The sequence below is a fragment of the Daucus carota genome, chromosome 3 (genome assembly GCF_001625215.2).
Source record: "Daucus carota subsp. sativus chromosome 3, DH1 v3.0, whole genome shotgun sequence".
In the NCBI taxonomy this organism is placed as follows: Eukaryota; Viridiplantae; Streptophyta; class Magnoliopsida; order Apiales; family Apiaceae; genus Daucus; species Daucus carota.
The window spans coordinates 21,776,014-21,803,808 of NC_030383.2; the positions used below are offsets into that span (position 1 = coordinate 21,776,014).

The 27,795-nt window shown below is 37.1% G+C and overlaps 1 pseudogene; it reads left to right on the plus strand.

Annotated features, from left to right (window-relative positions):
• Nucleotides 1-2,808: 2,808 nt before the first annotated feature.
• Nucleotides 2,809-27,795, plus strand: LOC135151420 (uncharacterized; annotated as a pseudogene).

A 27,795-nucleotide genomic window follows, 5' to 3' on the forward strand; every position in this document is an offset into this window, starting at 1 on the left:
TATTTGGTTCTACTAATGATCTTTTGTGCGAGAGATTTGCTAAGTTAATGCAGAGCAAGTATGAGATGAGCATGATGGGAGAATTGTCCTTCTTCCTAGGACTTCAAGTCATTCAGAAGCCTGACGGTATTTTTATCTGCCAATCTAAATACATCAAGGATCTTCTGAAGAAATATGGAATGGAAGAAGCATCTCCTGCCAAAACCCCTATGCCAACTGCTGTCAAACTTGATCAGGACAAATCTGGTAAGTCAGTTGACATCACGAAGTATCGAGGTATGATTGGCTCTCTCTTATACTTAACTGCTAGTAGACCAGATATCATGTTCGCAACTTGTTTATGTGCTAGATTCCAGGCTGATCCTAAAGAGTCACATCTTATAGCTGTTAAGCGTATTTTTAGGTATCTTATGGGAACCCCCAATCTAGGGATCTGGTACCCTAAAGATATAGGTTTTAATCTGATTGGCTATACAGATTCTGACTTTGCAGGATGTAAGATTGATAGGAAAAGTACTTCAGGAAGCTGTCAGTTTCTTGGACGAAGGTTGGTGTCATGGTATAGCAAGAAGCAACACTCCGTGTCTACGTCTACAGCCGAAGCTGAATACATAACTGCTGGAAGTTGTTGTGCTCAAATCTTGTGGATGAGGAATCAACTACAAGATTATGGACTCATGTTGGATAAAATTCCGATTCTGTGTGATAACACGAGTGCCATTGCCATTGCCAACAATCCTGTTCAACACTCCAGGACAAAGAATATTGATATCAGGTATCATTTCCTTCGCGAGCATGTCATGAATGGAACAGTAGAGTTACACTTTGTACCTACTGATCAACAAATTGCAGACATCTTCACTAAACCATTAGACGAATCCACTTTCTGTAGACTAGTTGGTGAACTTGGGATGTTAAATATGTCTATTTAATTAGACAAGAAATAACTGCAATTTGTTCGTAAGTTCACAAGTTTTAAAATGTACATATTTTTAGGACTTGTGAATTTACAAAGTGCATCCAGTATTTTACATCATTTTCTGATAATTAGTTTTAATTATTTGCCATGATTTATGTGATTTGCATGACTTTATGTGATTATGTGATTAATTGCTAAATGGAAGATATTTAGAATTAATTTTCTTGAATTATTAAGTGCTTATATTCAATTAATGAATATTAGTGTTTATTTAATTCACATTTTAATTATATTTGATTAATGGATTTGAAGCAATTCAAAGTATTTTAAGTTGTCCATTAATTAAATTTTAATCAAAATACTTGCAGCATAATTAATTTAAATATTGGTTGACTAACCTTAATTTAGTTTAACCTTATTTAGATTAATTGTGATTTATTCAAAATTATTTATTAAATTATTTTGTTTCGAACAAAAATAATTCAATAAACAAATTTGAATTTTTTTTGTACTGTATCCAAGCGCAAGCTTTGACTTAGTCAAAACTTGCGCCCAGGATCAGTTCTAAGTCTTGGCTGTTGCTACTTAGACTTATTTTTCTATGTTCGAGAGAGAGTTGTTGCAACTGAGCGCAACATTTGACTAAAGTCAAATGTTGCGCCCCTAATACATATACTGTATACATAACCCCTCGACTTAGTGTTTTTGCCTAAGTCATGAGTTCGCGCCTCTATACTGTCATGTATAGAGGGCATTATGGTAATATCACTTGTTGCGCCTCATCTCTTTCACTGTGTATAGTATGAGGGGCAACTTGGTCTTTTACCAAGTTGCGCCTCAGTTCTGTGAGTGTATATGTACGTTCACTTGTGTTTTTTTATTATTCATTTTCAGCCGATATACACAGCCTATACATACACAGACGCAAGAACCTCTCCTTTTTCATTCAAACTGCCGAGTTCTTGTTATTTCAATCGAACTAAAACACACTCAAATCTTGTCCATTTTGTGATCTGTGACCGGTTTTAGAACCACTGAGACGAGAGCTTTCTTTGAATATCAACCTTTTCACGATCCGTCACCGTTTTTCGAAAGGGTTTCTTGAAGCTTTTCGACTTCTAGGACAGATTTTTACGTGATTTTTGTGTCGAAAATTTGCGAAACCGATACCATTATTCTTAGAATTTCAAGAAGTACAACATACTTTAATTTCATCGAAATCTGAAATTCTTCAATTTAGGGTTTTACGGAGCGTTATTAATTAATTATTTTCGTGACATAAGTTGAAATTTGTTCGTTATTATTCGTGAAACGAAATTTATAATCATTTTTAATTCTAATTAAAAATGGCTGCAAATTTTGAGTTTCCGAAAACAAATTTCACAATTGTTGAAAATAATAATTTAATTACGCAAGCGAATTATCGACGCTGGGTTCGATATATGTCTGAATTCTCGTATGCTAGATTTGATATGACCGAGTCAGTTTATCTTAACAAATCTCTTCTACGAGATTTCTTGTCTTCTATTTCTGTTGTGAATGCAGGACAGGTACTTGGTATTACTTGTCAAATTCAGGGACGAACACTGTCAATTACTGAGAACACCCTGAACACTGCTCTGCAACTTCCAACAGAGAACTTTGAAGCTGTTCCAGACAGGGCTGAAAGAACAAACTTTTTCTTTGCTATTCACTTCCAGAGGGAGAATGGTGATCTTCCAGGAAAGATGTACGTCAAGCATTTACCTCGAGAATGGAATTTCTTCTTTAATTCCATTTCTCATGTATTTGCACCAAAAACTGGAGGGTTCCATGGGATTACTAATTTCAACCAGGAAATTGGGATTGCAATAGCACAGAATACAAGAATAAATCTGGGACATTTAATCATGGGAGCATTTCAGGACTCCTTAAGGAAGAACAGGAATGTGCTTCTCTATCCTCGGTTCTTCCAGGTAGTGCTGAACCAACTGCTGACTCCTGCTGAAAGAGCTGTCTACCCTAATATAGACAATGTCATATGCTCCTTCATGACTATAAGGGTGATATCTATGCTGGAGAACCATCAGAACTACACCAACAATGAGGATGTGGTTCTTACAGAGGCAATGCAAGAATTCTTAAACAACCAGAACCTGCCTCCACCACAATATCAGAATGTTGCTGATCCAGTAGTTCAGGAAGAGGAGGCCCCTGAAACACAAGCTGAAGAAGTCACTGAGCCATCTCATCAAGCCAACATCCCTGAGACTCAAACTTCTCAACTGGAAGAGGAAGTGATAGTGGAAGATGCAGAGACATCCTCAGATGACAATGCTCAATTTGAAGGAGAGGATTCATTGCAAGACAATTCCACTGATTCTGAAGATGAAGTGGATAGCCCTGCTCAAACCACTGCAGCTGCACCTTCTAATGATGTAATGGTGGATGTTGATGAGCTTTTCTCTAACACTTACAACCCACTGCTACAGTCAGGTATCCCTTCTGACTCTGACAACTTGTCTTTCAGTGCACCTGATTGGGTTCAGAATCTTTTGGATTCCAATCAGCTTTCACCACCTATCACAAGTGCTAATGAATTTGAAATCCCCCAAATTCATAACCAAGGCACCACTTCACATACACCTGAAGCAGAAACTACTCTACCCCTCAGCCAACCACTTATTATTTCTGAGAGAGAGGGAGAAAGTGCCTTAAGTGCACCACAAAAGGAGATCATTTCTGAAACTGCAGCTCTGTCTCCAAGTAAGGAAAGGAGAATAGAACCTGAGACAACTGCAGATATGTCTATTTCTTCACCACCTCAGCCACATGATATTACAATGCACAGTGAGGTTGCACACACAGTTGAAGAATTGACGGTTGCTAACACTTTGTCGTCCATGTCAGGGATAGACACTGTTGTTTCTGATCCTATTCAGGGTCAAATGCCTTCACAGGCTTTTGGGGGAAACTTGGATGAATTGCCAAATTCTCCATCCTTGTCTACCCCCCTGGGAGGAACATTCCCAGATCCCTTAAGGGACTCTTCACCTCTCGAAGGTGAACGGCAATCTGTTTCTGAGCCCTTCATATCAGGAAGTGTGCCAGTTATAGAGGACTTGTCACAAAGTCATTCGCCGTCAAAGGCAGTTGTGGGAAACCAGGGTGCTTCGCCTCTTCAAGGATCACATCCTTCGAGCCCTGTGTCTACCCACCCTGAGATTCCAACTCAGGATCCAACCAAGGACTCACTACCTTCGAGTAGTTGGCAACTTGTTTCTAATGACTCAGATTCATCTGACGAGGAAACTGAGGACGAAGGCTTACGAACCTTCATTGCACCTTCTGTGACCTCTCTAGAAGAGGCTAAGAAGATTTCTTCTGCAGGTACATCTAAGGCTGCTGGAACTTCTTTGAGTGAGAGGGAAACACCAACAGAACTTGATATACAGAAACCCTCTGACCCACTGAGTGTTCTAGCTTTGAGTGAAACGAGAGAAACACCTACAGAACGAACAAGTGAGAACCCAACAGCCCAACCTACACTAATTCCAACTGTATCTGTGACAGAATTTGAAGCTCTGAAATTCAAAGTTCAACATCTTGAAGCTGAAAATCTTGTTCTACGGGAGGAGTTGGTGGAGATTAAGTCTACTATGGAGCAAAGGTTGGCTGCTCTTGAAGCTAAGTTGCTGGCATCTCAAACTTCCAGAGAGGATCACTCAACTGAGGGGGAGAGAGCAGCAGAAAAAGCAAAGGGAAAAGGGTGATCACAGGGGTGTTTGAAGAATTGATTGATTCTGCTCTTAAACATCAATTCAGTTACAGTCATGATGAATACATCCCTGAGTTTGTGGATGACAGAGTAATAAGGATGGTTGGTGCTGAGAATGAAGATCTTGAAGAAGGAGAAATCCCAGACAATGAAGTCTTTGCTGATGAACTTGCATATCACAATGACATCTTCCCTCCTGAAGAGTTTGAAATTGCAAATCCACAAGATATTGCTGATGTTTCTAGGGATTATGCTGAGCAAAGGAGAGCAAGGGAGAAGTTAGAAAATCAAAGACAAATTCGAAGGGAAAGGAGACTTGCCAACTTGCATTAAGATGGAGCTGAATGGGACATTGCTAGATCTGTGTTTGATTTCCCAGAGGTCACTCAAGAAAACAATGATGACGAAGTGAAAGATATCTTTGACTCCTTCAGGAACAATTACAAGGATTTACATGATTATCACGAGGTGTTAAATGATATCATTTCTACTGTGTCTGTTGCTGTTCTTCCCAGGAGAAGATGGATGGTAAACATATCATTTGAGCTACAGAGAGAAGGCCATGGACTCAAGCATGTGTCAAGTCAGTTTCTCAGAGATCTCTCTTTAACTGAGCTGTTTGTGGTAAGAAATAAGATCATCTCAACCGGCAGAAAGCATAATGAAATATTCAGAGATATGGTGGAAGAATGGATATCTGATATTGGAGTTGAAGTTCATGACAAGCCTTCAGTTATCAAGTATTTCAAGGATGGTATGATTCAGAGTATTGGACTCACTGATGAAGCATTGTCAACATACAATCCTCGTATACTGAAATATCTGGAAGCTCAAGTCAGGGAGAAGTGCTCAAGGACTAGCAAGGGAAGACTAACTGCTGAACTGCTATATGCCTATCGTCTGAACTTTGCTGCTCTGAGAGACATAGACTTATTAGCCATCAATCGTCAACCACCATATCCACTGCCTCCACTCAACCCTGAAATTCCTGAAAATCCAAATGCTCCTGTTGTCACTTACAATCCTACTTCTGTGATATTCAAAAAGAAGAAAGACTCTGAGGCCACTGCTATACCACTGACAGAAATTGGAAAATTCTCTTCCAAAAGAATTATTCGTGCTGTTGCTGCTGTCAAGTTATCAGTTGTGAAAGAAGACAAGAGTGTGCTCAAAGATTTGATTGATCTTCTAGAGATAAGAAAAGCTGTAGAGACTGTCCATAACACTTCAAGGGTTCGTGCTCATCCATCAAGAATCATCATGAAAATTGAAGGAATGGAGATGAATGTCACCTTTAAGAAGTTGAAGAAAATGGTTCATGTCCAAACATTAGAGAAGATGAAGAAGAATCTAGAGCAACCTCCACCTGAGAACACACTGGAGCAAGTGGCACTGAGTACCATCACTGCTAGGATTGAAGAAATTGAGAACAAACTCACTCAGAAGAAAGAGGAGGAAGCTGCAAAGAGAAGAGCAGAGCAAAAGCTGATTAATGCAAGAGCCAAGAAACCAAGAAGAGATTAGTTCAGGCTAGAGGAACAATGGCTGCTTGTATTTACCTTTGATTTCTAGAAAATGTAAGATATAATCCAGACTGTACTTAGTATTATTTCCTGTTTAAAATAGTATGCTTTTTCATTGTGTCAGTTGAGTTATCCTCTTAAAGGATTTGCTTGTCGAACTCTAACAATCAAATAGGGGGAGATTGTAAAGCATAATGTAACGTAAATGTAACTACGATAACTCAACACAACGAAAAACAGGAAACAATACGTAAGTATAATACAGGAATCTACAGGTTGGAGATTCGATACGAATAGACAAAGACAATCAAGATATCTGAGACAAGCATCCGTCCACTGGAAGAAGTTCATTTACATGTTCAAGCCTCAGTGAAGAATAAATCGTAATCAGTTTCTGCTATCAAGTTTGCCTGAATATCAAGTATCAAAGACCAGAAGATTCCAGTACATCTAACCCGGAATGACTGATCAAGTATATTATCAAGCAAAGGATTCAAAGAATTATTTTCAGTTCGAGTCGTTCGTGAACCAGACCAGTGCACAGGACGTCAGGACGTACGAAAGTATTCAGTGGATTCGATCAACGAATTGATTGATCAAGTCAATCGAGCTATTTCTGAAAAGGGCTTAAAGGAATTTATATATATATATATTTATATTTATATATATCATTAATTGATAATCACTTGAATCAAGAATTAATTCAAGTAATTAATAAATCAATTAATAATATATATATATAAATATACATGTGTATATTAATATTACGGAGAAATTCCAAGTCAACTCTCAGTCAACTGAGAGATAACAAGGAATCACTCAAGAGGCGCAAGTTTGTATGTTTCAGTATTTCTTCTAAGTCCTCTTCACTGTGTACTCCAAGGAGGCGCAAACTTTGACTAAAAGTCAAAGCGCAACTCTCCTTCACTTAGTTTTTTCTAAGTACTCATCCACTGTATGCAGTTGTGGCGCAAGTTCATCAAAGCGCAACCTTTGACTAGAAAAGTCAAAGGCGCAACTTCATGTATGAGTGAAGAATTGGCTAAGTCTCTTCACAGTGAGTTCAAGGCGCAACTTCCAGTCAGCGCAACCTTTGACCAGGACTCCAGGCGCAACTATTGACTAAAATTACTCAGATTTATTCTAAGTAATTATCTCACAGTGGTAACACTCCATGAGCGCAAGGTTTGACTGGGAAGTCAAGCGCAAGTTTTGACTTCCCATTGTATAAACCTGTTAGGTCCAGATATGATTGTAGAAGGGGGGGGGGGTGAATACAATCAGTACCAAATCGTCGCGGAAGTGAATCTGATTGAATATGATTTGTTAATCAGATTATAATTAATTAATATAACAATGTTTGACGTCGTTATATAATTAAAATGGTTCAGTTTTAATGTCCACTAAAGTTCGTAGAATAAATTCGACAGGGTATATTCTAGATTTAGTGATTAAAACAACCGGGTTATCAAAGCACAGAAAACTGTGGATATAACGATCAAGCAAGTTACAAACAACTTGAAAGCTTTACAAATGCTTTGAATACAAAGTGAATGAACACTAAAAATGAAGGATGCAATGCCATATTTATAGGCAAAGCATTTGTACTTGTAAGACAATTGAAAAACAAGACAATTGTGAGTAGCAAAGACAAAGTAGAAGGGGCAAGACAATTTCAGATTGCCTTGCAAGCACAAGACACAGCAGAAAGACAATTTTAGAGCTCGTAAGACAATTTAGAGCTTCGGTAAGACAATCTTCATTCGGTCAGACAATCAAGAACTTCGGTAAGACAATTGCAATTGTCTTGCAGAAGCCATTCGGCCAGACAATCTTGGATTGTCTTGGCAGAAGACATTCGGCCAGACAATTTAAGATTGTCTTGCAAGCATCACAACGCTTCGGTCAGACAATCTAATTGTCTTGGCACAAAGCATTCGGTAAGACAAATTGAATGTCTTGCAGACTTTCTAAACCATTCGGTAAGACAAAGAGTTTGTCTTGGCAGTTGTCTTCACCTTCGGTAAGACAAACAATATTTGTCTTGTAGTCATTCAATGAGATTCGGTAAGACAATTCCAATTGTCTTGCTGAGCTTGAGTAGGTGATTGAATGTAATATGTAGATTATATTTAAATAGAAAATTATCCACTTAATTAATTTAATCATATAAATTCATAAATTAAATTAATTCGAAAGTGAATTAATTTAACAAATAAATTACATAATTAATTTAATTATTTGAGAAGTGAAATAATAATCTATTAAATATTAAATCACCCCTTCTTCAGAAGAATAGCTTCCCGTCTTCTTTAAACATAAATAACTCCGTCTTGATCAGTCGAACGAACGAACCACCAACTCTGCTTGACTTCAAATATTCAATTTGAATAACTGATACACAGATGTACTGTCTGGTTCATCTGTATCTAGTTAAATCAAATATTCTTTGTCAAATAAACATTTAAGAATTTGATTTGTTCGTCGAGTCTTCGTCTTGTAAGTACTTCTTCATTAAATGGAATCTTCTGATAAAATAAAGTATAGAAACTTTATATCTTCTGAACTCCTGGACGTGCCACAAAAGATTATTTGTGCACTGAGGCTTGAACATATTAATGAACTTCTTTCAGTGGTGTGCAGCAGCATCCTGGAATTTATCTGACATATAATTCCCATAAATCATTTGACTTTCTTCGTACGGATTCCGTTGACTTGCTATTTACTGAGCTTTCTTATCTGAGTTGAGTTGTACCTCTTTAAATACAAATAGGCTGAACATATGCCTTTCAATCTCCCCCTATTTGTTTGTTAACATAACATGCAAATTTCCTAGAGGATAACTCAACTAACAGATAAGACAAAGATTTAAACGAAGGAATGTAAATAGCAAAAGTTTATGGCTTGCATTAAACATTAAACCATGATCTTAGATAGATTACAAAAGGATGTTCCTTGAACATATCTAACAAAATATCCTAATCAATCTATTCACTCAGAACGAGTGACTTCTCCTTCTTCAGCATCTGAACAGTGAATAATTGGAGTAGAAGGCTCATTCTGAGTAGGCTCTTCAGCTGCAGTGGATTCTCCACGCTTCTTTCTTTCACGAGCCAAAGAGAGATAATATTGAACTTCAATATCCACAGGGTCTTCGATGAAATCTGCTGGCTGAGATTGGTTGATATACTTCATCTTCCTGAAGTATTGTTGAATGTTTCTCCTTGTGCAGTAGTTTACAATCTCAGTATCAGCATCAGCTTTGGCCTTAGTAGCGAAGCCCTTGGTACGTAGAATTGTAGATACAAGAACCAACTGACTCACATCATACTTAAGAAGATGTTGGTGGTCCAGGTAGAAGGTTCCAAATTTTCTCTCGTGAATGAACTTGACACAGTAAGGCTTTCTGACAACTTGTGGACTGTTATGAATAGCACAATCCATAAGTCTGTCACGAAGGAGTTCATTCAGATTTGAACTGCGTCTGATCTTGTTACGAATCACCCAGATTTCAGTTAGAGATAGAAACTTGAATAAATCAATTGAAACCCTGAATGTTCCGTTTCTCTGAGTAGAAATAATGATCTCCCATTCATTGAGAAGATTCTTGACACCAATAGTTATATATTCTAACTCGAGAGCAAGAGCACGCATAAACATATCTTCATTAGGGTTAGCCTCTCTCAGGTCATAAATGAAGGATTTGAATTTACCATCATTGAAAGGTTCCCTTTGAGGTCCAGAGAGGATTTGCCTTGCAATATCCCAGCTTTCACCAACTTTTCTGGAGATATCCTCTCTCTTTTCCTTGCACTTGGCATCCCATAGTTTCTGTTTCTCCAGCTTGACCAACTCATCAGTTGTCCTCTTCTCATCTACCAGTTTCTGCAGTTCCTGAAGCTTTGCTTTGCTAGCTTCATGTTGAGCTTTGAACATCTTGACCTTTTCCATGTGCTCAGGATCTACAGACTGATCTTCATTGAAAAGAAAGCCTTCCTCGAAACGACCTTCTTCCTCAGCTTCAAAATATGCAGAGTCAAATGCATCATCATCATCAACATCTTCAGGAATGTTGTCATAATCCTGATTAGTGAAGATGTTCTCAGTTTCAGGCATTTTGCCTTTAGATTTGCTAGCTGCAGAAGAGTCTTTTTCACTTGCTCCTTCTCCACCCTTATCACTCCTATCAGTATCACCAGTATCACCACCCTTGTCACCACCCTTATCACTCCTGTCACCAGCACCAGCATTGCTGTCATCCTTATCTTTGTCATCCTTATCCTTCTCCCCCTTAGTTGAGGGATCCTCTGGAGTAGACTGAGATGTTGACGGATTGATCTTTAAGTGTTGAACAACTTGAGCCAAAGTTTGCTCCAAGTTGTCTAGCTTCGTCAGACAGAGCTCCTGAGTTGTATCAAATTTTTCCATCCGAGAGTGAATACCCTTGACATGAGCATCTAATTCCTGTTTGAGGGAAGAAAATGAAGGATCAACAACCTTTTCTTGTAGAGTCACCAACTCTCCACTTCTGAATCTTGCATTCTCAGCGTTCAACCTTTCTATCTCAGCCCTGAGAGCAGCCATTTGTTCCTGTAACAGATCTGTGTTGGTGTGTGCACTCACCTCACGAACACTCAAAGATTTTTCACTATCCTCTCGTGCATGTGTTTCGCTCGGTGTTTGCCTGATTTCACTCGTGTTTGTCACACAGTCACCAGTACCTGTATATACAACCATAGTTCCCTGAGATGGAACTGTAGGTTGTGAAGGAACAAATTGTCCTCCGAATGCCTGTGAAGGCGGATGTACTTGCAGGTTGCCAAGTAGATCCTGATCCAAAAAGAAAGAGTGATCAGAAAGATTTTCATATAACATGTTTTGAAATTCTGTGCTCTCTCTAAGTGAAGAATCAAAAGACACAGGTTCAGTGTTTACTAGCGTGAGTGCTAGTTGTGTGCTTGACTCTTTACAGGATACCGCGGTCGGACGGCCAATTTCAATAAATGCATTCTGTGGAGAGAATGAATCTAGAGACTGTATATTTACCGTTTCAGAGTCCAAATCCTTTTGGGAGGAAATGGATGCAGCTGCAGTTGTCTCTGGTTCTGCCACCCTTTGCTTCTTATGAGACAGAGCTGCGGGATCTCGTAAAAGTGCACTCCCACTCCGTTTCCGGGCTACCTTTCTAACAACAGGGGTTGAAGTAGTGTTGTTTGAAGTGTTTGAAGAAGAATCAGTAGTTGAAGCGGAAACATCAGCTTGGATATGAACCTGGGTGTTTTCAGGTTCAATGCTGGGAGTCTGGAAATCAAATCCAATATCACAATCAAAATCTGCAATATCAATATTAAAGGTATCAGTGAGATTAGAAAGTACCTGAGCTACCTGTAAATCTGTCCTGAAGTCCTGTAGCTCTGGATTGATAGCAGAATCAGCAGGCAGAGGCTGAGAAGTGGATTGTGGTTGAGGAATGGTATGTGTATGTGTAGGTGAAGGTATTGGTTCAGATTGAGAGGGAAGAATGGAGGCTTGTTGGTCTGGGAAGAAGTTGTATTGTGGAGGGGATTGATGTTGAGATTGGTGAGGAGAATTGTAATCTGATTGGTGAGGTGATTGTTGTGGTGAATTGTAAGGAGGGTTGTAGGGAGAGTAATGTGAGGATTGGCTGGATGATTGGTAGTCTTGGAGGAGTTGAAGTGGTTGATTGATACGTGGAGGTGATTGTTGTTGTTCAGGATTAGCTGGTTGTTGTTGTTGTTGTTGTTGTTGATATTGTTGCTGTTGTAGTGGTTCTGGAACTTGTACAGGCTGAAAAGGAACACTGAATTGCTCGAGCATGAATGGAGTCACCACCAGTGGTACATTGTCATGCTTTTTCTTGTTGACCAGCCTAGTTTGGATCTTGGCACAAGTCCTCTGAATAGGAACAACAGGAGAATCGACGTACATGTGCCTATCATCAGCATTCATCTTATCATTCATAAACAACATCAGGAATCTGGGGTAGAAGCATTCAACTTTGTCATTTCTTTGAATTGATCTCTGTGCAACAGACCCCATCTTCCTGATAATCTCCCTCAGCAATATCTTCCCAAAATTGATTCGACGGTTATAAGCTATGCTGAATCCAAAGATTTGCAGCATTGAAGATATATTCCCAAAGTTCTTTCGATTAGTGGGAGCAAACACCTTAGCAAGGGTGTCAAAGAACACATCCCGTTCAGCTTTCAGATTTCCCTTTGACATCTTTGGGAGAAAAATCTGACCTTGATAGTGAATATCCTGAAAGAACTGTCTCAATTCATCCTCGGAGGGATCTGGCTCAAAATTGTCCCTAGGAAGTCCTAAGATCCGGTTCACATCATCGACAGTGATTACAATACGTTTCCTATTAGGCAGATCCCCTATGATCTTGTAATTCTCCAGAGTTGTAGAATTGACAGCATTTGAGTAGAAGTCAAAAAGAGGTTGCAGCTTAATCGGAATATCTGCAGTCAGTGCCGTACTGACTAAACTCTGTCGCGAAAGAAATCTAACCCAAGTCCGGAATCTATCAGAACAGTCATCGGGGTTAAGGCTGGCACAGTAGTTAGTCTCAGCTCCACGAATTCTCCGGCCATTTTTAATAATTAAAAATTGAATTAAGCGAGAATTTTTCAAATTTAAAAGTGAATTCTCAAATATCTCGCAAATTTCAACTAATAATTAAAGCTTAATTAATTAATTAATAATTCGAAATATTTGGATAATATCGAATTAAAAGTTAATTAACTTAAATGGCACTAATCAATTAAACTCCACAAACTAGACTTCCAAACACGGCCTTAAGTTGAAAATCCCCAATTAATCAAAACAATTCAAGCCAAACAGCCCCTTAGGATCAAAAACCCCAAAAACAAATAACAACACGCCAAACGCAGCCTTAAATCCAATTATCCCCTAAACACTCCAAGAACCCTAGCCTTCAAAATAACCCAAACGAAAACTTTGATCCAGACACACGAATGAATGCAGAGTGTCGTAAACTTAAGAACACGCCGAAACCGATCAAAAACTTCGCACGAATCAGTCGAAAAATGGACAGCAGTTCGAGAGGAAATCGAGTAAATCAATGTAACCAGCAAGCAGAGATGCTTGAAATCGAAACCACAGCAAGTTTTTAAAGATAAAACTTGAAAAACCGAACTGAAATCGTGTGTGTATATATGCAGTCGTGTGTATATGCGAGGTTAGAGATGAAGATGAGTGGGCAAGACAAAAGAGATTGTCTTGAGGGTTTTGAATGACTAAGTTAGAAAGACAAACGAGTTTGTCTTAAACGGGGTTGACAGGGAACCAGTAAGACAATCGGTAGCGATTGTCTTACCGAACAGCAACGAGGGGTGAAAGCAAAGCTCGGAGCGACAATCAGTAAGACAATTCAAAATAAATTGTCTTACCGAGTGTGACAGAGAGAGAGCTAGCAAGACAAACAAATAACGGTTCATCAAGACAAATAAGATTGTCTTGCCGAACAACAAAAAAAACTTTGTCTTGCCGAAAAAAAAAAAAATAATAATATGATTTATGATTAATTTAAAAGATATAACATTTTGCAATTTAAAATCAAAAATCTATAATAAAAACAATACTATATATATTACACAAATATTTTGTAAATTTCAACTTTAATTGAATATAAATACTTATGACTTTAACTTTTAATTCAAAAAGATGAATTAACTTAAAATCAAATATTTATGCTTAATTAATTTTGAAAAATACAAAATAATTACAAATAATTATCTAAATGCTTAGGGAATATTACAGGAGAGTGTATGAGCACTTAGAAAATTACAGACTAATATACAAACATGCATAATTACTCAGAATATTATCAGATAACATACAGAAAATCATATAAAATCTAATAATATAGATATAATTATACAGAAAATTCACAAAAATATAAAAACATATAATGCATATGAAAAATATATACAAGAGAACTATGTCATATTTAACATCCCTAATTCACAAACCAGCTTAGAGAAAGTGGATTCATCCAGTGGTTTCGTGAAGATGTCAGCAATTTGCTCAGTCGTGGGTACAAAATGTAACACCACTGTACCATTCATGACATGTTCTCGAATGAAATGATACCTGATATCAATGTGCTTGGTTCTTGAATGTTGAACCGGATTGTTGGTAATGGCTATGGCACTTGTATTATCACAAAATATGGGAATTTTGTTTACTACAACACCATAATCATTCAGTTGGTTCTTGATCCACAAGATCTGAGCACAGCAGCTACCGGCAGCTATATACTCAGCTTCAGCAATAGAGGTAGACACTGAGTGCTGCTTCTTGCTATACCAGGAAACCAACCGACGTCGTAGAAATTGACAGCTTCCAGACGTACTCTTCCTATCAATCCTGCATCCTGCATAATCAGAATCTGTATAGCCGGTTAAGTCAAAACCAGTATTCTTAGGGTACCAAATACCTAAACCAGGTGTACCCTTAAGATATCTAAAGATTCTTTTGACGGCTATAAGATGTGATTCCTTAGGATCAGCTTGGAACCTAGCACACAAACATGTTGCAAACATGATATCTGGTCTACTTGCAGTAAGATAAAGTAGAGAGCCAATCATACCTCGATAGCTTGTGATATCGACTTTCTTACCAGATTTATCCTGGTCAAGCTTTGTGGCAGTGGCCATGGGTGTCTTTGCTGGTGAAGAGTCTTCTAGATTGAACTTTCGAAGAAGATCTCTGACATACTTGGATTGGCAAATGAATATTCCATCTTCCTTTTGGCTTACTTGAAGACCAAGGAAGTAGGACAGTTCACCCATCATACTCATCTCATAGTTACTCTGCATCAACTTAGCAAATCTCTTGCACAAGTTATCGTTAGTAGAACCAAATATAATATCGTCAACATATATTTGTACAAATATCATATCCTTATCATGCAATTTGTAAAAGAGAGTTTTGTCTATGACACCTCTAGTAAAATTGTTTTCAATTAAAAACTCAGAGAGAGTGTCATACCATGTCCTTGGTGACTGCTTGAGTCCATAGACAGCTTTGAATAGGAAGTATACAAAATCAGCAAATTCTGGATTTTCAAAGCCAGGGGGCTGTTCCAGATATACTTCTTCTTCTAGCTTTCCATTCAGAAATGCACTTTTCACATCCATTTGATATACCTTGAAGTTGGAGTGTGCAGCAAATGCAAGAAATATTCTGATGGCTTCAAGACGAGCAACTGGAGCATAGGTTTCATCGTAATCAATTCCTTCTTCTTGTGAATAACCTTTTGCAACCAGTCTGGCTTTGTTTCTTACAACAATGCCATCACCATCTAACTTGTTACGGAAGACCCATCTAGCTCCAATTGTAGATTTTCCTTTTGGTCTTGGAACCAGGGCCCAGACTTCTTGTCTCTCAAATTGATTGAGTTCTTCTTGCATGGCAAGAACCCAATCAGGATCAGCAAGTGCTTCTTCTATTTTCTTTGGTTCTAGTTGAGATAGAAACCCAGAGAATAGGCATTCATTTGTCGTAGCACTTCTAGTCCTTACACCAACATCAGGATCACCAATAATCAGATCAAAGGGATGATCTCTGCTCCAAATCCTTTCCCTTGGAAGATGTGTCCTTGATAATTCAGCAGTATTATCATTATGCTGAAATGTGTGACTAGTTGATCCATCAGCTCCCCCTGAGTTGTTGCCAGGTTGACTTGATGATCCACCACTGGCATCAGTGGAATCTCCAGCATTATTACCATTTCCTCCACCATTGCCTGGATCATTATCATTGTTGTCATCTCCTGTTGCAACCTCAGGTGGAATATCATCATCTGAATCAGAGTCTGGATAGTTGTCAAACTTCAGAGACTCAGATGGATCAGCAGATTGTATACTTGGAAGTTTAGTGTCATCAAATGTAACATTGACACTAACTTTCACTGACAGAGTATCAATTATAAAAACTCTATAAGCATTATTTGTATAACCAACAAAAATTGCTTCATAAGCCTTTGGCTCAAACTTGTTCAAGTTCTCTTCACCATCCTTGAGAACATAACACTTGGCTCCAAAGACATGAAGATGTTTGACATAAGGTTTCTTGTTGTTGTACAGATGAAATGGAGTTTTCATATGATCCTTGTTGATCAAAGTTCTATTCTGGGTATAGCAGGCAGTAGACACAGCTTCAGCCCAAAAGTACAGAGGAAGCTTTGCTTCAGCAATCATAGTCCTTGCAGCTTCGATCAGTGTACGATTCTTTCTTTCGACGACTCCATTCTGCTGAGGAGTCCTTGGTGCTGAATACTGCCTTCTAATTCCCTTTTCAGAATAAAAGTTGATTAGAGTTTGATTCTTGAATTCAGTTCCATTGTCTGATCTTACAGCTTTTACAGGAACACCTTTTTCCAACTCAACCAATTTGATATGATCAATTACTGTCAGGGGAGTTTCATCCTTAGAAGATAGGAAGTAAACCCAAGTAAATTTCGAGAAGTCATCCACAATGACTAAGGCATATCTTCCTCCATCAATAGATGCAACATTCACGGGGCCAAACAAATCCATATGCAACAAATGAAGTGGATCTGTAATGGTATTGATGGTTTTGCCTTTGTGAGATGCTCTCTTCGCTTTTCCTTTCTGACAAGCTTCACAGAGATCATCAGATGAGAATTCCAGGGAAGGAAAACCTCTCACTAGATCTCTCTTGACTAGAGAGTTCATGGTTTTGAAGTTGAGGTGTGAGAGTTTCTTATGCCATAACCAACTATCTTCAGCAGATGCTTTGGCGTAGAAGCAGTGAACTTCGTTTCCAGGTCCTGAAGACAAATCAGCTACGAATATATTGCCTTTCCTTATGCCACATAGTGAAGGACGCTTATCCTTGATATATTTAATGATACATATCTCCTTTTCAAAATGAACATAATATCCTTTGTCACAGAATTGACTGACACTCAGGAGATTATGTTGAAGTCCTTCAACTATTGCAATATCTTCTATGATAATCCTTCCAATTTTATACTTGCCATATCCCACAGTACGACCTTTGCTATTATCAGCAAAACTGACTGTAGGGCCAGCTCCTTCTCTTATGTCCTCTAGCAGGGATTTATTGCCAGTCATGTGCATTGACGCTCCACTGTCAAGCACCCAGGTAACACAAACAACTCCACTGGCACCCTGCAAAAGACAACTTGATTAGACAGTCTTTGGGACCCACACTTGATTGGGCCCTGCAGTCTTAAAGAACTGATTTCTATTAGGTAATACAACAGAGCCTCTTGGACTGATACTTGGTTCAGACTTGACTGAACTTACTTCCTTAACAACAGCCTTATAAACCTTAGTTTTAGGCTTTGGAACATAAGTCTCCTTCCTAACATGAGTAGGACTAGCAGTCTTTGATCTAGCATGCTTGTTGTTTGTGTGTTGTCTAGGTGATGTGTTTTCATTTTTAGCATGCAAATTTTTAAAATAAGCAGACATCAAATTGAAAGCACAAGTCATACAATTATCAACACTACAAGATTTATGACATGCATCAAAAGCAGAAACAACAGAAGTATCAGTCATAGTAGTAGGAACATCAATAGATTCTACTCTAACCTTGTTATCAGTTTTAAAGTTTTCAGTAGAATGACACCTATTGTTCTTGTTCTTACTATTAACAAAATTATTGGGCTTGTTGAATTTAGTTCTCTCAGAGTTGACACCTAAACCAGCTTTAGGCAACCTAACATTGCCTTTCACTTTGATTGGTTTCAGGTTTGTCAGAATCTCATCTCTCATCTCATTACTCTCTTTCATTTTAAGGTCTTCCTGTTTTAGTTCATATCTAATGACAACAGGAGTCTCTAAAAGAGGTTCAGCTTCTGAGGTTTTAAACAAAGGTTTAAGGGAATCTTTCAAAACAAAAGGAATCCCTCTCTCTTCAGCACTCTTCTTAAAAGGAGTAATGTTACTAGCCTTACCTACAGATTTGTTATAGTCAAAGCCTATTCCAACAGTTCTCTTGATCTCTTGTTTATCATTAAGTTCTTTGACTATCAAGGAGGCATCCTTAAAGGCTTTACATTTCACTTTCTCTTCGTCTAGCTGAAGTCTTAAAGCAATCTCACCTTTCTCTAGAACTTTGACTTTAGCACATTGTAATCCTAAGTCCATAGTCAATTGTTCTATTTTAGGTTTTAATACTTTCATCTCATTCATTTTATAAGCATGAATTTCTAAGACTAAAGTATCAATTTTAAGATTAGCAGCTTTCATCCTTTTAATAGCATCATCTCTTTCAAGTCCTAATTGCATAAACAGTTTAGGGCATGTAGGATCTACCTGAAAGCTTCCAGCAGGAGGAGGTGAAGATGATCCAGTATTAGCCATGAAAGCAACATTCCCTAGCTGCTCCTCTTCATCACTATCTGTATCATCCCAGCTTTTGCCTTCTGCCAGATAAGATTTGCTTTTGAAACTTTGACTTCCAGAAGTACCATGATGCTTTCTAACCAGTGCATCATACTTCTGCTTCAGCTCATCATACGAATCTTTTCTTTTTCCTTGAACCTTGGGCTGTTTGCATTCAGTTGCAAAGTGTCCAGGTTCACCACAATTGAAGCATTTGAACTTGCTTCTGTCCATCATCCCAGTCTTGTATCCTCCTTTGCTTGTAGAAGATGAATAGCCTCCCTTCTAAAACTTACTAACAGTAGGTTTGTATTTATAGGAAGGGTTCTTCCGGAATCTCATGTTTCCAAACTTCTTGGCAAACAGTGATAGAGATTGATCTTCTAACTGTTCAAGCTCTTCCATTGTATAGAACTCTTCGTCACCACTGGAAGAAGCAGTTTGACCAATCTCAGGTACAACAAATTCCTGAGTAGTCTTAGAAGGAACAACAACATCCTTCTTCTTTTCTTCCAGTACAGGTGACTCAACAACTAGAGCTCTCGAATGGTTTTGTGTTTTACCCCAGCCATATCTCTGTTTACTCTGAACTTGCTCCAGTTCATAAGTTTTCAAAACTCCGTAGAGTCTTTCCAGAGAAATCTCATTCAGATCTCTGCTTTCCCTGATGGCAGTGATTCTGTGTTCCAGATGTTCAGGAAGGGTTAAGAGAAACTTCATGTTGACCTCTTTCTTGTCGTAGAATTTCCCATTCAGATTTAAATTATTTATCAAATTATTAAGTCTGATAAATACTTCTGAAATTCCTTCACCGGGATGGGAACCAAACTGTTCATACTGAGCCATCAGTATCTCTTTCTTGTTTTCCCTAACTTCCTCTGAGCCTTCATTGATAATCTCTAACGTATCCCAGATTTGCTTGGCGTTTTTACAATTTACAACAGCATTGTACATCACTGGATCTAGAGATTCAACCAAAATTAGTTGAAGAGCATCATCTAAATTCATCTGTTCACTCTCTTCATCTGTGTACTCAGAAAGTTCTTTCGGAATGACCTGATGAGGTATCAACACACCATCCTCTTCGTGTGCTAATATGACCTTCATAGGAGTAGTAACACTTTTGTCTAAAATCCCAATGTATTTTCTGTTCGCTGTTCGAAGGAATAGGAACATGTGCCTTTTCCATAGGCCAAAGTGTTCCTGGCTGAACGGTGGGATTTTAATGCTACTGATCTTTTGCGTACTCATTTTTTAGGAATTTAAGGTGAATAGTGTTTGGATGAGATTTGGATTTTTGAAAGAAAAATATTTTTAATCAAAATTAATTTTTGGAATAAAATTAATTCGAATAAAAAATATTTGGACGTTATAGAGTGTGTATGGGATCTGATACGGAAAAATGGTATCAACCGCTCTGATGCCAATTGTTAGGTCCAGATATGATTGTAGAAGGGGGGGGTTGAATACAATCAGTACCAAATCATCGCGGAAGTGAATCTGATTGAATATGATTTGTTAATCAGATTATAATTAATTAATATAACAATGTTTGACGTCGTTATATAATTAAAATGGTTCAGTTTTAATGTCCACTAAAGTTCGTAGAATAAATCCGACAGGGTATATTCTAGATTTAGTGATTAAAACAACCGGGTTATCAAAGCACAGAAAACTGTGGATATAACGATCAAGCAAGTTACAAACAACTTGAAAGCTTTACAAATGCTTTGAATACAAAGTGAATGAACACTAAAAATGAAGGATGCAATGCCATATTTATAGGCAAAGCATTTGTACTTGTAAGACAATTGAAAGACAAGACAATTGTGAGTAGCAAAGACAAAGTAGAAGGGGCAAGACAATTTCAGATTGCCTTGCAAGCACAAGACACAGCAGAAAGACAATTTTAGAGCTCGTAAGACAATTTAGAGCTTCGGTAAGACAATCTTCATTCGGTCAGACAATCAAGAACTTCGGTAAGACAATTGCAATTGTCTTGCAGAAGCCATTCGGCCAGACAATCTTGGATTGTCTTGGCAGAAGACATTCGGCCAGACAATTTAAGATTGTCTTGCAAGCATCACAAGGCTTCGGTCAGACAATCTAATTGTCTTGGCACAAAGCATTCGGTAAGACAAATTGAATGTCTTGCAGACTTTCTAAACCATTCGGTAAGACAAAGAGTTTGTCTTGGCAGTTGTCTTCACCTTCGGTAAGACAAACAATATTTGTCTTGCAGTCATTCAATGAGATTCGGTAAGACAATTCCAATTGTCTTGCTGAGCTTGAGTAGGTGATTGAATGTAATATGTAGATTATATTTAAATAGAAAATTATCCACTTAATTAATTTAATCATATAAATTCATAAATTAAATTAATTCGAAAGTGAATTAATTTAACAAATAAATTACATAATTAATTTAATTATTTGAGAAGTGAAATAATAATCTATTAAATATTAAATCACCCCTTCTTCAGAAGAATAGCTTCCCGTCTTCTTTAAACATAAATAACTCCGTCTTGATCAGTCGAACGAACGAACCACCAACTCTGCTTGACTTCAAATATTCAATTTGAATAACTGATACACAGATGTACTGTCTGTTTCATCTGTATCTAGTTAAATCAAATATTCTTTGTCAAATAAACATTTAAGAATTTGATTTGTTCGTCGAGTCTTCGTCTTGTAAGTACTTCTTCATTAAATGGAATCTTCTGATAAAATAAAGTATAGAAACTTTATATCTTCTGAACTCCTGGACGTGCCACAAAAGATTATTTGTGCACTGAGGCTTGAACATATTAATGAACTTCTTTCAGTGGTGTGCAGCAGCATCCTGGAATTTATCTGACATATAATTCCCATAAATCATTTGACGTTCTTCGTACGGATTCCGTTGACTTGCTATTTACTGAGCTTTCTTATCTGAGTTGAGTTGTACCTCTTTAAATACAAATAGGCTAAACATATGCCTTTCAAAACCCTTGGCGCCATGTTTGACTGGTGACTATGTTATACATATATATACATATGTATATATGTATATGCATTTGGCGCCTGTTATTGTGTATAAATAGAGCTTTGTAGTTTCATTTGAAACTAACTACACACTTTGTACGTGCACACACTCTACACATTCTCGAGAGTTAAATTAGAAGATCGTTTTTATCGAGAGTTTGTAATAGAGTGATTGTAGTCTCTGCAGCCGACACTTATGTTGGAATTTGTAGCACCCGAGGATTATTTCTAATACAAGAATATTCCCCGACTTGCTGGAGTTATTTATTTACGATTGATTTAACATGGACTGAAACAAGATTATCCGCAATTAAATTAAATCGAAGAAATTGGTACGACGTATTCAACCCCCCCCCCCTTCTACGTCTGATTGGACCTAACAGAACAGAGTTGGCTGGGTTTTGTACGAGGGAAAGTCTGAGCAAGGTGGTGTGAGGCTGCTGGAGGTGTTAACGGAGTGGCAGAAATTCCGATAACGGACAGCGGTGGTCTCGGTTGCTGTGGGCTGTTGAATCATAAATGGTGTGGGGAGGTATTTTTGAAGCATCGGCCTCTGGAAATTGAGGAGGAAACAGAGGTCTTACCTCAGTTTTATGGCTGCGTCTTTAGTCTTAGCTGGGGTTTTGTGTTGTATTTATGTATGTACTACGTGTATGAACATGAGTAAAAGTTCTGAAAGTGGCTGTTGCTTGTGGTCACCACTGATCGAGAGTGCTGTAGTGCGAGAATGGAGGTGAGAGGAAGAGAGGTTGGACACCGGTGTTGCCGCAATTGGCAAGGTGAAGAAAGAAGATGCCAGTGATGTGCCTCGAAGGTTGTAGCGGTTGAAAATTCGACTGACCTGGTTGGAGGTCTGGTGGCCTGAGAAAGAGAGGCATAGTGGCGTCACTGAAGAGCAGAGGAGAGGGCAACAGATGGTTGTGATGTGTGTAGGCTGGTGTGATGGAGGGGGGTTGTGGTATGTGAATAAGTGTGGAGGTTAAAGAATAAAGGGAGTTATGTAGGAAATTTTGAAGGTTTAGAGGCATGTTCCAAGAAGTGTTGCAAAAGCTTGTCCGCAAGGGTGGTGTGAAGTCTGGACTGCTGTCCAGGCAGTACAGAGTTGGCTGGGGAGAAGTGAGTAGATATTGTGGGAAAGAAACTGTAGGGGAATGGAGGTGAAGTTGTAGGAAGTGCAAACGCAACATTTGGTTAAGCAATTCAGAGATATAATGGAATGAATATTAATTAATTATAGATTATGTAATATTAATTATTATTATTACTATTATTATTATTATCAATTCTTTTGATAAGAATAATGATAATTAATAATTTTAATAATGTTAATAATCAATAATTGATTAACTTAAATTCTATTTCTATTCCGGTTAATTGTGAGTAAGGTCTTTGCTGATCGTGAACTATTTAAATTTCATGTGGTATCTGATTTTGAAATTGTTATCGATGAATAACTTGTGTTTTGAGATTAATCGGATTTGGTTATAGGTATTATTGCAAGGACTTTGCATATATATTTTATATTCGAATATTTCAGAATTGAATTGAGATAATAATATATTATCTTATTTTGATAGAGATTGTTGTGTTATTGATTTGAGATGTGACCGAATTACAAGTGGATTTGTAATTCGAAAGACTTGATTTATATTTTTGGATTTGGATTATATCCAGGAGTGTATTATCGACGTGGTAGTTGTTTGTAATATAATTTGACATGAGATTATATACAAGTATCACTGGATTATATATTAATATTAATATAAATATTAGAGCATGTGAATTAAATGCTACGTGCTGACGTGATTACTTGTTTAACTATGTAATGCTATGTTATATATTATTTGTATATAATATATATTTATATTACGAAGGGTAGTAGTATAATTTTGATTATGCGAATAGACGATGTTCTTGATTGTTCATCAACTCAAGTATTGCTTTACTATTATATATAGTCGATCGAGATGCGTGCATCAAAGACTTTCAGAAGCAAGCAGATAGTGTTGCAAGACAAGTTGGAAATAGTTTGATAAAGCAATATTGTGCCGTGAGATAGGCCAATAGAGTGTAGTGATTGTAGAGTTAGCAATTGAGGCCAGCCTAGAATTTTGAGTAGTGTGACTGTGTGTCACATGTTTTCTATCAAAGGCAAGTATTCCTATTCTTCTCTTTTATTTAAAGAGCAAGTAATTCAATTCCTCTTTTCATAAAGTAGGTTTTATAATTATGACTTGTATTTCTGCAAGCAGGCATACTTTTATACTGTGATTTAAATTATCGAATATTTTTAGTTCGATCCTATTCTAGTGTGATATGCACAATGATAACATTCTTTGAAAAGTATACTGATCAAGAATTAATCAGTTTTTTGAAAGATTATTGTCTGAGTTACTTTACAGTTGGAACTACTGATGACTCTATAACAGTCATATTTCAAAATTACAATATATGCTTGGTCTTCTGTCCCAGACTTAAACCTTGGATTTTAAATATCAAAAATAACTCTGTTGATTCCTTTACACCGTATTGTGGTGGAGTTAAAAATATACTCAGACTTTAATGAAATTATTTTTGACAGTATTTTGAGTTTGAAAACTAAAGAGTTTTCAGAAAAGTTATGAAAGGATGATTTTATGGCATAAGGGGTATTTAATACTCCAGCCAGATAGACCAGCAAAATATTGTTTTCAAAATAGATGATTAGTCATCTGCTTCTGGAAGAAATCGGAAGATTTCTTTGTTTTTGCGTAAGAGACCGAGACGGCGGTCCAGCGGAGGGCTATTTGGGTATTATTGAAATATTATAATACTTTTCTGCCAATGGACAATGTGTTGCCTTGTATTGGTACCTATTTTGAGGCATGTTTCCATGAAACATGTCCGGTATTATCACACGGTCTGATCAGCTGTGATAGTACGCCGTTGTTTAAAACCTGGTCATTATTGTTTAAGCTTGTGATAGCTTTTGTTTACTGTCAAATATATTCTGTGAATTTACAAGCATATGGATTTATATGTTTGATAAAATTTTGAGTTACACAACTGTTATGATTTACTTCAAAAGTTTGCTTTATTTCAAATACTCTAATTTAATTAAAAAGAAATCATATCTTGTGGCTCTTGCCTTTCATATTACTTTGCTGAGCATTTTCGCTCACCCTTGCTATTTTTTTCTAACCCTTTCAGCTAGGGATTAAGATGATCACTTGTGTAAGCTGCGCGTAAGATTGATGCTAGGCGAGATTGCCAGGGAGATGTTTACAAGAGTAGTTCTGGTTAGAATTGTTTCATTTCAGTTTAGTTGTAAATAGATTTATTTATTTGGTTATCAGTTACTCTTCTTATCGAGGTTTAACTGATAATGTAGTTTAAGTTGTAATAAGATTGTAAGTTTTGGTTTCTGATTTCAATGCTCTAACCTATTAGCGATCCTGTTTTTAGGGGGTCAAAGTGATTTTGATTTAAAAATCTCTTAAAGTGTTCAGATTTTCAAATATCTATTTTACTTTTTTCCACAAATACAGGTTTTTAAATGATTTTTGTTTTAGTGGCACCAAATCCAGACCCCCGGATTTGAGGGCTGTCACAGTAGCGATTAAGGTTAATATCTTGTTCGAACTTTTAATTAATATCATAAAACGCAGGGCCAAGGTCCGATTGTTCCTACAAAAGGGGAACTCGTCAATGCATCGTATGTTTGATTCTTATATAATGTTTATGTTTTATCAAAATTATGTTTCAAGTGAGCATAAAAATGATATTTAGTGATGATACTTTTGATATGTTCAGAAGCAATGGAAACTAAGACTACAACACAGGATAAATTTTCTTATTGAAAGCATAGTGTTCTGAATATATAAAGAAAATGGTAATTTTATGATTCTTGGAGCGCTCTTCTTTCCTCAGCTTCTAAACGATACCAATCTTCTCTATAATATCGATCTGGTGAGCTCGAATTATCCTAAATCTGGATTTTTTTAAAGTTTGTTGTGTCGATTTTTTGTGATATATGAGGTGAATGTTTTGATTTTTATGTAGCTTTGTTCATGGGGTTTGAAGAAATCGAGGCAGATGATGATATTAGGGATGATTATCCCTGCCCATTTTTTTCCGGATATTTCGATATTGTGGGCTTGTGTTGTTATATTGATGATAAGCATCCTGTATGTAGAGGCGAAAAATGGGGTACTTCAGTTTGATTTTTGAGTTGTTTGTGCTGATCATCACTTTATGACTTGATAGATTCCAAAAGTTTTAGTTAGTAGATTCGAATTTAATCACCTCAGAGTATATATATGTTATATTTGAAGAAAACCGAATAGAATAACTAAATTTTAATCTGTATGCTTGTTTTCTTGCGGGTGACTAGAATACATAGTTGAAAGAAAAATGTTTGGGCTGTTTTGCCTGCTTTTCTATCCCCTAAATTCAATTAATTGTTCGACCTATAGTTAGCCTGTGTATTATGTCGCTTTCTTCGGGAATAGTTAGCATTACATGGGGTTTACATGATATTTAAGTTAGTGCGAATATTTAACACCATCCTATAAAATTCTTCCCGTAGAGACATTTCTGAGCTTACCTGATTGTAGAATTCATTTCTCTCTGAAAGAGAGAAGCTATTTAATGTGTCTAAAGTTATGTGGTACTTCTTTGTAATGCAAATATCTCTAATACTGAAATTCAGTATTGAGGGACATAGAGAATACTAGATATTGCCACAGGTGGATACGTGCATGCTTGTACACACACTGATCATTAGAGCATTTTGAAATACTTTTAATTAATTTTGGTTAGGTTGTCTTTAACTAATTATAAATGAATTTATTAATTTAAAATCTTTGGGATAAAAGTATAAAAGTCTAATATGCTCAGCACATCAAGAATTAGCTTTACACTAATAGGTTCTTGTGTTTTGGACTGTGACTAACAGGTATGTCCGGTTTGTGCAATGAGGGTGGGAGTCGACATGGTAGTGCATATAACATTGCAACATGGAAATATTTTAAGATATCCTCTTCTGCTCATTTTTTTTTCTTATTTCTTTTTTTCATTTTGCGTGCATTCTATATCTTCGTTTATTGCCCAACTAAACATATTAGTATGTTTGTGCTTATGTCAGATATTAAAGGTGTACGATTTTCGGGATGTTGCCAAGCCAGATTTGATCATTGGTAACTAAAGTGAGGGGAATCTTGTTGCATGATTGCTAGCAAATAAATTAGGTGCAACCTAGGTATGAGCCCAGATTTATGTGTTTGGAATGGAATCACATGTTTGCTTGAATCTTGTCTCATGTTAGTATTACTTGTCACAGTGTACTATTGAGCATGCTCTAGAGAAAACAAAATACCATGATTCTGACATTCATTGAGAAAAATTTGATTAAAAGTAGCACCTCTCTAGTCATTTTACAGCTGATCTTATCGCAATGAATCATACTGATTTCATCATCACCAATACATTCCAGGAGATAGGTGGAAGGTAATAAACGAGTCCTTATGATATATTAAATTCATCTATAAATGCGCTTTTAACCCTGTGTGTTTTGCTAAATTTTGTGGATTGTTTTCTATCTTTGTACCAAGGATACCATTGGACAATATGAGAGTCGTACTATCACCACGTGCAGATACATCTGTCTACTACCCTACACCGAAAAGAAAAGGAGGTTGACAACAATTCATCCTGAAATCGAAGACCTCCTTTTTAGTTCAGTTGAAAATAAAGAGCATATGTAATTCTCTTTTTACTCAATACTCATCAATAAATAATTTCCCTACATTGGATAGAATCTGATGTCAACACTCTCTTTTTGTCTCTTAAAAGACCGGTATAAACCTATACTTTTCAATATGGCAAGGTTGGATAATGTGAAAAATTGGACGGAAATTGTTTTAGTGGTATGCTAAAAATCCTAAGCTACGTGCATTGGTCAACTTAGTAGTTGTTGGTGGAGACCGAAAGAAGGAACCAAAGGATTTGGAAGAACAAGCACACATGAAGAAAATGTATGGACTAATTGACACCTACAAGTTGAATGGTCAATTTAGATGGATATCTGCTCAGAAGAACCACGTGAGGAATGGTGAACTTTATCATTGCATAGCTAAATCAAGGGTTAATTTTGACTTTTAA